This window comes from Pseudonaja textilis, chromosome 1 (genome assembly GCF_049901715.1).
Source record: "Pseudonaja textilis isolate UNSWEBS1 chromosome 1, rPseTex1.2, whole genome shotgun sequence".
Lineage (NCBI taxonomy): Eukaryota > Metazoa > Chordata > Lepidosauria > Squamata > Elapidae > Pseudonaja > Pseudonaja textilis.
In genome coordinates, this window is record NC_141990.1 from 247,579,897 (window position 1) to 247,592,283 (window position 12,387).

Below are 12,387 nucleotides of genomic sequence, written 5' to 3' on the forward strand. Positions count from 1 at the left end.
AATTCTAAGAATTGAAGTCCACAAGTCTTAAAGCTGTCAAGTTAGAAGATCCCTGCTGTAGGATGTAAATTGGTCACAATTACTTTTCTATCACTGTTGTAATTATAGCTGCCTGAAGCAGCCCACTAAGCAAGGACTATCAGGTTAGCATCTGGGAACGCTACACTGGGTTTTCTATGGTTTGGCAAATGTAGACTTTCCCTATCTGTGGATGCAATCTGTTTACTTCTCAGAGCTTGCCATTTTTTCCTGGTTTTACAGCCTAATCTGTCTCCAATCTTGGATAAGGCAGGCTACTCATAAATTATTACCTTTCTGTTTGAAAATATTTACATCGGCTAGCTGCACTTCCATGCCCAGGCATTTTACCAACCATCATCTTTAGAGTTTAATTTGAGAGATGTTTACTCTGGCATGGCTAAAACTGTTGATCCATCCGGGCAAGTGGTTGCTGCAGGTTAACAAGTTTTGAAGTCAGCACAAGTGAGTAAAACCCACAGTGTCTACCACTTAAAATGATTTTGTTAAGAGTAGGAATTATAGCAAAAGAAAAAGTGGAGCTGCAAGTCTCTGTATTGCAATAGAAGAGAGAAAGTCACTGTATTCTTTAGACATGGATTAAAATATGAGCTGAAAAAATATTTCTAGCTTCAGGACCCTCTGAATTTTTTTTTCTTCCTGAATGTCCTAATGATGCAGTATGGTTCTATTGCAGCCAATATAGTAGTGGAAAGCGAAGAAGCTCTGGAAGGAAAAAAAAAATACCACAGAGGTTAGCTTCTGAATATTTTTGTGGATGATGATTTCTCTTCTTCTGTTTCTGTCCAAGATATATTATTTCTTCCACTCTTGAATGTAACAGGATATATTAGGGTCATAAAGTGCTGAATTGTGGCAATTTTTCTGAATTTTGGATTGGTTCAGAAAATTGTACAAAAGTTCTTTGGGAAAGAGGAAATTCTATAAAATGTCCAAGTTTGATAGTTTTAGTAACTGAACAGTAACTGATTTCTGAACTTACTAAGTTTTGGTTCCCAGGTTTTAACTTTCAGATTGCTACAACTTTTAGGTAGGTGTGACGATGAAAATTATCATACAATAAGCTACATTGATTACAGCCAAATCTGGGGCTTGAAAGCTTTGCAAATATGGCTGTGAATTCCAAACAGATTCAAACTCCTGCGGATCTTAAGTAATGAATTACACCCTTCCTTCATATGGAGGTTTTAGCAGAAGTTATTTTTTTTATTTTTCTTTATTTAAAGAGGCTTTTTAGAATCTGCTAAAACAGCTTGACTATCTGTAACTTTCCATTTTCTTTATTGAATGACTGTGAACTTCACTTAGGCCCTGTAGTACACCCAGAAACCAGCCTTTTAATTATGAAAGAACAGCTTCTTAATGTTTTAGGAGATGAAACATAACTTGGCCAGGAAAAGCAGAAAAGTCATTGCTGAGAAATCAGAATATGTTCCACATTGTTTCAAACATATGCAACAGTTTTGTTTCTGTGCATTATTTAGCCTGATTTTTAAAAATCAGACAGAAAACAATCTATCAAATGCACAATTTCATGATGCATTAGAATGATCTCTTCCCAATACTTGGTCTTATTACGAAATAGTTTAAGTCCATTTAAAATAAAAGATAATTCCTTATTTTATTTTAGTAATGGGTGGGCAGTAGCAAAGTTTTCATGTAGTCTGGGAAAGAATAATATTATTGAAATCTTAATGCACTTTTATTATTTTGAGTTAAAATTTATGACCAAAATTGCTATGCCATGTAGTTTATATGTGTAAGTTTTATTATAGTCTTTTGATCATGAAATTGGTTTCTACTTATATTGGTGGAATTTAATAAAAGATCTGTAGTTTTACATCCACTCAAATCAGATTTTATCCATAATTTAGGCAAGAAGAGATCTATTATTGAATGAATTTGGTTTTATAAAAACAGCCCTTGGAATAATGCAAAAGAACATTTGAAGAATGTTAAAGATTTATTTATTTATTAAATTTGCGTGCAACCCATCTCATATAGCAATACACTGAGCAGCTTACAAACATCTCTGGGTTACTTTACAAACATAAGATTGTTGGATGAAGTGATGAATAATGTGACTAGCATCAGTACCCCATAAATTCTTTTATGACATTGATCGATTATCTGAGAAACCACTTTCCTCATTGACCTACCCATTCTATCAGGTACTTCAGGAGAGATATGTTGCAGAACTGTCTGTTAAGGAGTTCTACCTAATGGGATCCAATTAGCTTTACTGCTGTGATATATCCCTCTGGAACATCATTTCTCCTGAGGTAAAGTTAACTCAACCCTTATGGCCTTTTGGAAAGCCCTCAAAACATGGTTTCTTCATCAGGCCTCGGGATTCCTTGGCAGCAGGAGGCCTACACTCTGACTGTACCCCATATAATTGTGATGGCAAACCTATGGCATGTGTGCTGGAAGTAACAAGCAGAGCCATCTCTGCCAGCACGCGAGCCGTCACCCCAGATCAGGTCCATTGCGCATACATGTGTGCCTCCGGCCAGCCAGCTGATTATCAGGCATCTGCTGTGCATGCGTGGGGGAGTGTGGGGAGCATGGGGGGGTCTCATGCACATGCACAGGGGCATGGGGGGTCACGTGCACATTGCATTATGGGTGCAGGCATGTGTGCATGCACACATGTGCGCACACATGCACTTTTGGTACATGACAATGAAAAGGTTAGCCATCACTGCCATAGAACTTCTTAATTTAACATACTTGCAATTTTCTTTTTAACTTATATTAATTATTTAACTATTTTAATTGTTTTTATAACAGTTTTAATAGTTGATTTATTTCATGATGCCAAAAGTTACCTTGTGTGAGATGGTCAACTATATAAATTTGATTTAAAAATTTTATTTTTTAAAAAAATAAATTGCATATTAATTTGTATATCATTTATGAAGAGGATTCTGTGATGTTCAATATAATGGGGCCTGTTTTCACTCACTGAATTTCCCTCCCCATTTATACACACATACACACTCACACAGATATAAACCTTGTGGTACATTAGATTAATAAGAAAATTTGGCTGGAATTTTTGTCTGAACAAATCTAAAGAGATACCAGATAGAATAGGTTATTCTAAGGAAACAAAACATTTTTCTTAGTTAAACTCCTCACCCCAAATAGAATAGGCAATTTGATGTAGATTTTTTTTAAAAAAAAATCTATTCTTTTAGAAAATCCAGTGGTTCAAAGCTGATGACATTTAACCCAGAAGGCTGACATTGTTTTACTTTTAATTTGCACTTATACAAGAGCAGCAAAATGTGAATAATGTGGACATAGTGAATTCTTAATCTTATACTTAATAATATTTAGAATATTTGCACAGGATTTGTATTAATATTATCAGTTTATGTATGTATATAATGAATATATTGTTCTTAATCATATTTGTCTGAAAAATAAGATACAAGTAGTTGTAAACCTATAATTTTATAGTTTAAATATGGTAGAGATGTTGCTATAATCCTGGAGATTCATATAGCAGGATTTGCAGTATATAATTATTATGAAACATAATTATTTTACCCTGAATCAGATGTTTATCAACTTTGAGATTTTCTAAGAGAGGAATAAATGAAAGCTCTGCACTGTTAACCTAAAATCTATAAGAACGTGTTAGCTAAAAGTCCATCTTAAAAACTAAATTTAGGCAATTTCAACTGTACAATTGAATTGTACTGCTGCTAAAATAGCTAATCAATTTGAAATGCCTACCAGAGTCTAAAAGCAAATTGTTCCATAATGTTCTGTAAGCTGTCACAATAGGAAGAAGTGGTAGTGCAATTCACTACTTACCCCTTTTTTGTAAAAGAACAAGGTGCTGTATTTCATAAATATTCTGTGCCTGAATTTACAGCATCATAAGAATTGTATTAGAGACACCATACTCGTGTCACATACATGTTGTCTGAACACATACTTGTTGCCCATGCGATCCTATTTGAAGGATGGTACTGGAGTTGAATCAATGCCAATAATATTGGAACATTTTCTTTGGTTGTCCTTTTCAGGGAATTTCCTATATAAGCTACAGCAGTTTAAAAGAATTCATTTTAAAACTGAAAGAAGAGAAGGGTGCCGTGAAAAGAAGCAGGCACACAAAAGAATTTGAAATTCTGAAGGCAAATAGCTAATGTTTATCTTCTCTTAGCCAATCCCCCATCTCTCACAGTCTACACCAGGGTGTCAAACTCATGGTCCGCGGGCCGGATGGGTCATGTGCTGGCCCTGCCCCCACCCTGTTTAGCAAAGGGGGAAAAAGTCCTGAAATGTCACCGTGACGACATGAGTTTGACACTCCGGTCTACACTAAGACTAGTATACTATGAATTCCTTAAGAAATAGAATAGGTTTACGACATTTCAGGTACTATATACATAAATAAAATAGGTTTTTTTAAAGTAAGATAAAGTTTAGAGAGCAAGAGTATGAAGTAAGGACTGTGGTTGTAACCTACATTAGATTCGAGGTCACCTTGGTGACTAGTACATCCACAATCTTCCATGTGAGATTTTAGAAGTAGCAGGGAAGAGTTACTGCAGGCCATCTGCAGCATCCTATTATCTAAAAAAAATTGAGACTAATGTGGGTCATTAAATATGTAAAACAGATTCCATTTTATGCAGCCAAACTCTGTAGTGATAAAGAGAAATAAAACATGCTAAGATTAAAACTATTAAATATCCTTAGCTAGAATCACTAATAGGCAAAATTAAAAAACCAAATGCACAAGCAATCCTTTTAAAACACACATATTCTCATTCTCTCTCTCTCTCCCTCCCTCCCTCCCTCTCCCTCACGCCTTCCCTCCTCCCACCCCTCTCACACACAGAGAGAGTGAGAGAGAGAGAGAAATCTGTAGTCCCTCTTATTTCAAAAGAGAATTTTGCTTGCTTGCTGTTGTCATCAGTCAATCAAATGGCTGTGCTATTTCCTTAAAGCCCTGGGTATTTTACTTACTTTTCCAACTGCTCATTTGAAAATTGCAGCTTGAAGGATATAAATCTGCAAGATCAATACCAATGTATCAAATGGCTGGTAAACAAAAATTGATTCTACATCACCTTACAATTCCTTCATGTTCTTATATTAATTAATCTTACCCAAAGTTACAACAGCTCTAACACTTCTGCAGCTCTCCAGCCATTATATTTAACCCTTCAACCAATCTGCCCTTTCAAGTTTGAATTGTGACAGACCTTTTAGGAATAAATTCAGTGGCTCATAGCTTTCCCTCTCCTAGTTATCAGTTGTCTAAACTAATAATCAGATATTGCTCCTTATTTTCTGGTGCAGATTATTTATTTTAAACATTTATATAGCTACTCATGATACAACAACCTCTGGGCAGCTGCTTGTTAAAATTATGCAACAGTGTTTCACAATATTTCACAAGAGGAGTTCTCTGCTCACTCATTGCAGAATACCTTATGGCCACCAGACTTGAAACTCTAGACCTAGAAAATCTAGAACTACATCACCTTTGGTCCGATCTAAGTATAGTATATAAAATCATACATTGCAATGTCCTACCTGTAAATGAATACTTCAGCTTCAACCATAACAATACAAGAGCACACAATAGATACAAACTCAAGGTTAACCGCACCAAACTTGGTTGCAGAAAATACGACCTCAGCAACAGAGTGGTCAATGTTTGGAATACTCTACCTGACTCTGTGGTTTCTTCCCCAAACCCCAAAAACTTTAACTTTAGACTGTCTACTATTGACCTCACCCCTTTCCTAAAAGGTCTGTAGGGAGTATGCATAAGTACACCAATTGTGCCTACCATCCCTGTCCTATTGTTTCTTTTTATTTTTCTTATAAGTATCCATCTCATGTATTCAAAACTATGTTTATTCTTGTACCTGTATTTTATAAGCGATTGACAAATCAAATAAATAATTAAAATAAGTGTTCTTAATTATCCCAGTACTTCTGAGAATTTAGGGTGCTCTAGTCTTTTCTTGCACAAATGAAGTGTGAACCATTATCTCCTAAAAGATAAAGAGCAAAGGACATGAATGAAACAGATGTTATTTAGATGAGAACTGATAGACTTGGACAAGATTGGGGGTATCTGAGATTATTGTCTGAACAACTGGATCATGGTGGGCATATTCTACATTGGGAATGCTCAGAAAATCTGTAGATTCTATTACCTGATGGGAGGACATAGTTTATCATCAGCTGTTGGGGTGTTCTGTGCAAATACTAAATATATCAGTTTCTATATGATGCTCAGGTATGTAGTTATAACTCATTAGATCAGGTGTACCAATTGTAACTCATTGAAGAAATCCGGGCCAGATTGCTAAGAATTTTGTTAACTTTCACACTGTGAAAGTTGCATTGATTGATTGATTGGATATGATTGGATATATATTGCTTGTAGCTGAATAATTTAACATGAATGGGATATTCATTCATACAAATGCAACACATGCCTTGTTATCCAGACACATCACATTCATATATGTTAGTTCCAGCAATAAAAGTTATTCTCATTCTCTCTGTCTCCCTCCCCCCTCTCTTTCAGAGAGAGAAAGAGAGATGGACAGACAGAGCCCTCTGCAAAAAAAAAAAAAAAAAAAAGATGGGGAAGACTGTCTAGCTCAACCTCTTTAGGAGAAGAAAGGCCAATATTCAGTGAGGTTTCACATACCTGCTAACTTTATGCTCTGAAATCTTTTTGAGAGAAAGTGTCAGATCCATTAAGATAAATAACATTCAGGTCTATGTGAAGCCTTCCAGGCAAGCAGCCAAGGAGAAAATTTCTATGAATCAATGAATAATGAAATATTATCTTTCTTAGAGGATACATGGTTTGCTTTCTTAAATAAAACTTTTACTTAATTTGAACAGATTGGCTAATAATTCTTGGGGCAACAATTGCAGAAGAATAAAAGGTGATGCAAGCAAGGAGGATTTCTGGTAATATTTATTTATTTTATTTTATTTGTCAATCGCTTACAAGATAATAGGTATAAGTATATACATAGTTATGAATACATGAAATGGTACATATAAGAAAAATAAACAATAGGACAGGGTCGGTAGGCACATTGGTGCGCTTATGCACGCCCCCTACACACCTATTAGGAAAGGGGTGAAGTCAATAGTAGACAGTCCAAGGTTAAAGTTTTTGGGGTTGGGGGAAAAAAAACCACAGAGTCAGGTACAGTATTCCAGACATTGGCCACTCTGTTGCTGAAGTCGTATTTCCTGCAATCAAGTTTGGTGCAGTTAACATTGAGTTTGTATCTGTTGTGTGCTCTTGTGTTGTTATGGTTGAAGCTGAAGTATTCATTGACAGGTAAGTCATTGCAATGTATGATTTTATATACCATACTTAGATCAGACTGAAGACGGCATAATTCAAGGTTTTCTAGGTCTAGAATTTAAAGTCTCGTGGCATAAGGTATTCTACAATGAGTAGAGGAGTGGAGAACTCTTCTTGTGAAATATTTCTGGACTTTCTCAACTGTGCTAATGTCAGATGCATAATGTGGGTTCCAGACTGATGAGCTATATTTGAGTATTGGTCTAGCAAAAGTTTTGTAAGCTTTAGTTAGTAGTGTAATATTACCAAAGAAAAAGCTACGTAGGATTAGGTTAACAACTCTTAATGTCTTTTTGGCTATGTAGTTACAGTGGGCTCTAGCACTTAGATCATTAGAGATGAGTATTCCAAGGTCCTTTACAGAGCTTGGATCATCAACAAGATCTTGACTATTCAGCTTGTATTTTATTTTCTGATTTTTTTTTTGCCAATATGCAAGACAGCATTTATTTGTTGAGGTTTGAAGTTGCCATTTGTTTGACCATTCTGATGCATAGTCAAGATCTTTTTGAAGGGTAGCAGTATTGTCTGTGGTATTGAACAGCTTTACATCATCACCGAAAAGAACATAGTTGCTCTTAATATGATCACAGAGGTCTTTTATATAGAGCATGAAGAGAGTTGGTCCTAGAACATTGCCCTGGGGACACCACTATTGACAGGTACAGAATTTGATAGGACACTTCCAATTTTGACCATTTGTTGTCTGTTTGACAGGAATGCTTCTATCCAGTCATGCAGGTGTCCAAAGATACCATAAGATTTTAGTTTTAGGAGTAGTTTGTCGTGTACCACTGAATCAAAGGCTTTACAGAAGTCTATGTAGATTGCGTCTATTGTTTTGCCCTGATCGAGTTGTGTAGTCCATATGTTTTTGCAGTGTAAGAGTTGCAGATTACAGGATAGTTTTTTTTCTGAAATCAAATTGTTTATTGGAGAGTAGGTTGTTTGTCTCTAAGTGGAGGATAATGGATTGGTTAATAATTGATTCCATGACTTCACAGGTGATGCAGCATAAGGAGATTGGTCTGTAATTTTCAACTAGGCTGGGGTCTCCCTTTTTGAAGATGGGGATGACCCTGGCTTGTGACCATAGGTTAGGCAAGGAGCTGGTCCTGAAAGATTTTTCAAAGATTATGCTTAGGGGTTCTGCTATGGTAGTGGATAGCTTTTTTTAAGAAGAAGGCACATATTCCGTCTGGTACAATAGATAGAGATGGTTTTAGATTCCATAGTGCTTTTTCAACATTGTCTTCTGTAAAATCGAGATGTATTAGATCATTGTAGTTTTCTGTGGTTCGGCTAGGAAATACTGGGCATGATCCATTGCTGTTTACAAATACTGAGCCAAAGAATGTGTTAAAGAGGTTGGCTTTAATAGTGTCGTTGTTGCAGTCTTTACCATTAGGTCCTATCGGGGTGGGATGGACCTTGAGTCTTTTAGTTTGTTGTTTACAAAATTGTAAAACGCGTCGGTGGAATTGGTGCATAGAAGGTTTTCCTCTTGTTTAATGTGATAATTGGTGCATTCAGTCTTTATCTGGTAGCATAAATTTTTGTATCGGCTTTTGAAATTGGCAACGTGACCAGATTTGTTTTTCTGCCAGAGTGATCTCTTTTTGGATTCAAGTTTCCTTATTGTTATGGGTAGTCTGGGTTTTTTTTTTGTTTTTTGTTTTGGAGTTGTTCATACATATAGTCTGATGACTCTTTTGACTTCAAGTAAAAATATGTTGTAATGGTCTTCAACAGTATTGCATCCAGTGAATAGAGATTGCCAATCAAGGAATGAGAGATCATTGTCTATAAGATCATAGTTGCCTTTTTTGATGTTATAATTGGGGATTACATCATTGTGATGTTTTTTGTGTGGGCGTATGTTGAGACAAAAGTCAATCATGTTGTGGACAGTGTTGGAAAAGGGTTCTTTAATTTGTATTCCGTAAATTAAATTCAAAATATTGCAGAAGATGAGATCGAGGCAGTTGTTTAGCCTAGTATTGTTGGTTACTAGTTGTTCCACTCCCAGATTTGTAACAGCATTGTTGAAGGTTGTGTGTGTGGGTTCAGTTGTACATTCATTTAGGGTCCAGTCAATATGAGGTAAATTGAAGTCACCAAGAAAGATAAAAGCATGTGGACAGGATGTTGCCCATGTTAATGGTGAATTTAGCTTGTTTACATGTTCGATGTCATAATCAGGTGCTCTGTAACATAGTAAGAATCAAAATGTGATATTTAAGGATAGTTCACAGATGATGGTCTCAGGAAAAGCAAGCTCCTGGGTAACTTGGATGTTTTTTAGATGTAAGGACTTTATATAGAAGATAGCAACACCATCTCCTCTACGAATTTCACGATCTGATCGGTAAACATGATAGTCTCCTACTGTGGTAATGGAGTCAGGGAGAGATGCATTGACCCATGTTTCAAAGACAATTATGATGTCGAATTTAGCCATATTTAGTAAGAGGAGAAATTCAGGTGTTTTATTCACAAGGCTTCTTGCATTGAGTAGCTTGCATTTAAGGCCAGCAGTAGTTAGAATTGAGGTAGTTAGGGGCATGCGTGCCTAGTCTTGGGTGATGGTGGATTGGTTGAGGTAGGATTGTGGTTGAAGGTTAAAGCTGAGTTGGGGTTGTGTGACTTACTTTTGATACAGTCAACATGGTAGTCGATGTACAGGTCCTTCTCTCCATTGTCTAGATGTTTTTTGAGTTCAGTGCGGAGTACACGGGAGCGTATATGCTGAGTTTTGGTTTAAGTAATCATCTGTGAGTTACAAAACTCAGAGCAAAATCTTTCAGGCATATTAGTTAGGAACACAGTATATATATATATGAACCTTGAAAAAATTCATAGGAGGTAGAAAATGATACAGGTATCAAAAGAACAAGAATTTAAGTAGCTCAGATTTGTAAAAGTGTTTTTAGGAAGATTAAAATTCAGATACATTTAATATGAGAGGAAGAGAAATTGAGATGTACCAGCTATTTTATGTAGATGACAAATGCTAAAGGAAATCACAAAAAGATAGAACTGTTATTTTTACTCTTTCTTTTCTGAGAAGAGGATATTGTAGAAACAGAATTCTAGCTCAAGTATAATAGGAATGTAGTCAGGGAATATCTATTGGTCTTAAAATCTACAGGGCCAGATTGTGACCAAGGATGCAAAATCTGTTAGTGGAAAAAGAAAAAAAGAAATGCAATAATCAAGAAGAAAATCTCTAGCATTTTTTTAAAATAACTGTTTGAATGAATACCTTTTTCTCTCAAGCAATCTCATCACGTTCCTGCAGAATTCACGAGTTTCACAGAACACTGAGAAATTCAGTCCTAAGCTCTTGCTGATGATAAGGTTGATTGATTATGTGTCATAAGATCAGTGTCAACTCTTAGCAATTACATAGATGGATTTTCTCCATGACCATTGGTCTCTAATCTGGTGCTTCAGGCTTTCCAGTGGTGCACTCATTATCACTAAAACTGAATCTAACCACCATGCTCCTAGTATTCCTCTTTTTCTCTTTTCACTACCTTTCCCATTATGAGGACCTTCTCAGGAAAACTAGGTCTTCAAATAATATATCTGGAGTAGAGTAATTTGAGCCTGGTTATTTTTGCTAGGAGTGAGAATTCTGTGTTGATTTTTTTTAAATGATCCATTTGTCTGTTTTCTTGACTGTCCAGAGTATTTCATTTTCTTACTATTTTGTCCTAATGCATAAGGATACTTCTTTATAAGTTTCAATTAAGTGGTTCACTAGCATTTATTTCTATCCCCAAAACACTGATTTAATTTATTTTGATATTGAACGCTGTCTAAATCAATTTGTCCAGTTTTGTAGAAAAATGACTACAGCAAAAAGTTGCCTCCATGACTCTGCACTGAAACTAATGCTTACACAATCAATATAACTGTAGTTAAATACTTCATAATTAGCAACTGAGTGTCTGGTTAACATTTTGGATAAATCCCAAGGTATCTTTGATGTTTTTGTTCTGCTCCATTTCAGAGAAACATTTCTCTGAACATTTCTGAGCAGCAACTAGATTTTGAAAATTTCAATGCTATAGCAATCACTTATAACTGTTTTAGGTAAAATGCTACTTTACAAACATCTTTTAGTATACGGATTTGAGAGCCAATTGTTTTGTTATCAATCTGTATTATCTAAACTCAGGCATAAATATGCAGTTTCTCTTCTTCCTTCCATTCAGCAGTTCGATTCTCACCAGCTCATGGTTGACTCAGCCTTTCATCCTTCTGAGGACAGTAAAATGAGAACCCAGATTGTTGGGGGCTGATTGTTGATTCTGTAAACTGCTTAGAGAGGGCTGGAAAGTACTGTGAAGCAGTATATAAGTCTAAGTGCTATTGCTATTGCTATTCCATCTCTTATGAAAAATTGTATCATATAAAGGTACAAGACGCAGATGTACATTTGATTTCCTCTCACTTGGGATAAATTTAGAATTATCAATGTATATGGAATGATACTAAGTGTGAATGAACCATCATAGATCAAATAACACAAAAATAATTTGAATATTTTCCTGATATTGCTTCAAATACACTGCTTTTACATAAGTCAGTCCTGAAATTACTGCACCATCATAAGGATATATAGAAAATAGTTAAATTATATGCACAGTTGAACCTTTGCAAAATCATCTACAAAGGGATTCATTTAGTAGCATATGTTTCAGTAAAAATACAATACATTGTTTTTTAAGTTCTTTATCAGTTGTCCATTGATACACACATCTCATACATCCTAGCGTAGCTTTCAGGGTTGACCATCTTTGCATCAACTGGGATTGACAAGAATGTAATCCATATGACATATGTTAAGCAGAATTTGGACTACAAGGTCCCTTTCAACTCTGATATTTTATATTCTCTATATTCTACTTATGATTCATATATACAGCAAGGTAACTTCAACTGATCAACTTGAGTTTCGC

At 35.6% G+C, this 12,387-nt stretch overlaps 1 long non-coding RNA gene across 1 annotated transcript in view; it reads left to right on the plus strand.

The window, feature by feature from the left end:
• Positions 1 to 11,844, plus strand: part of LOC148128142 (uncharacterized) — a 39,996-nt gene extending 28,152 nt beyond the window's left edge. The window contains exon 4 of the long non-coding RNA XR_015740925.1: positions 11,641 to 11,844. This is a non-coding gene — a long non-coding RNA (uncharacterized LOC148128142). The remainder of the gene's footprint in view (positions 1 to 11,640) is intronic.
• Positions 11,845 to 12,387: the final 543 nt, after the last annotated feature.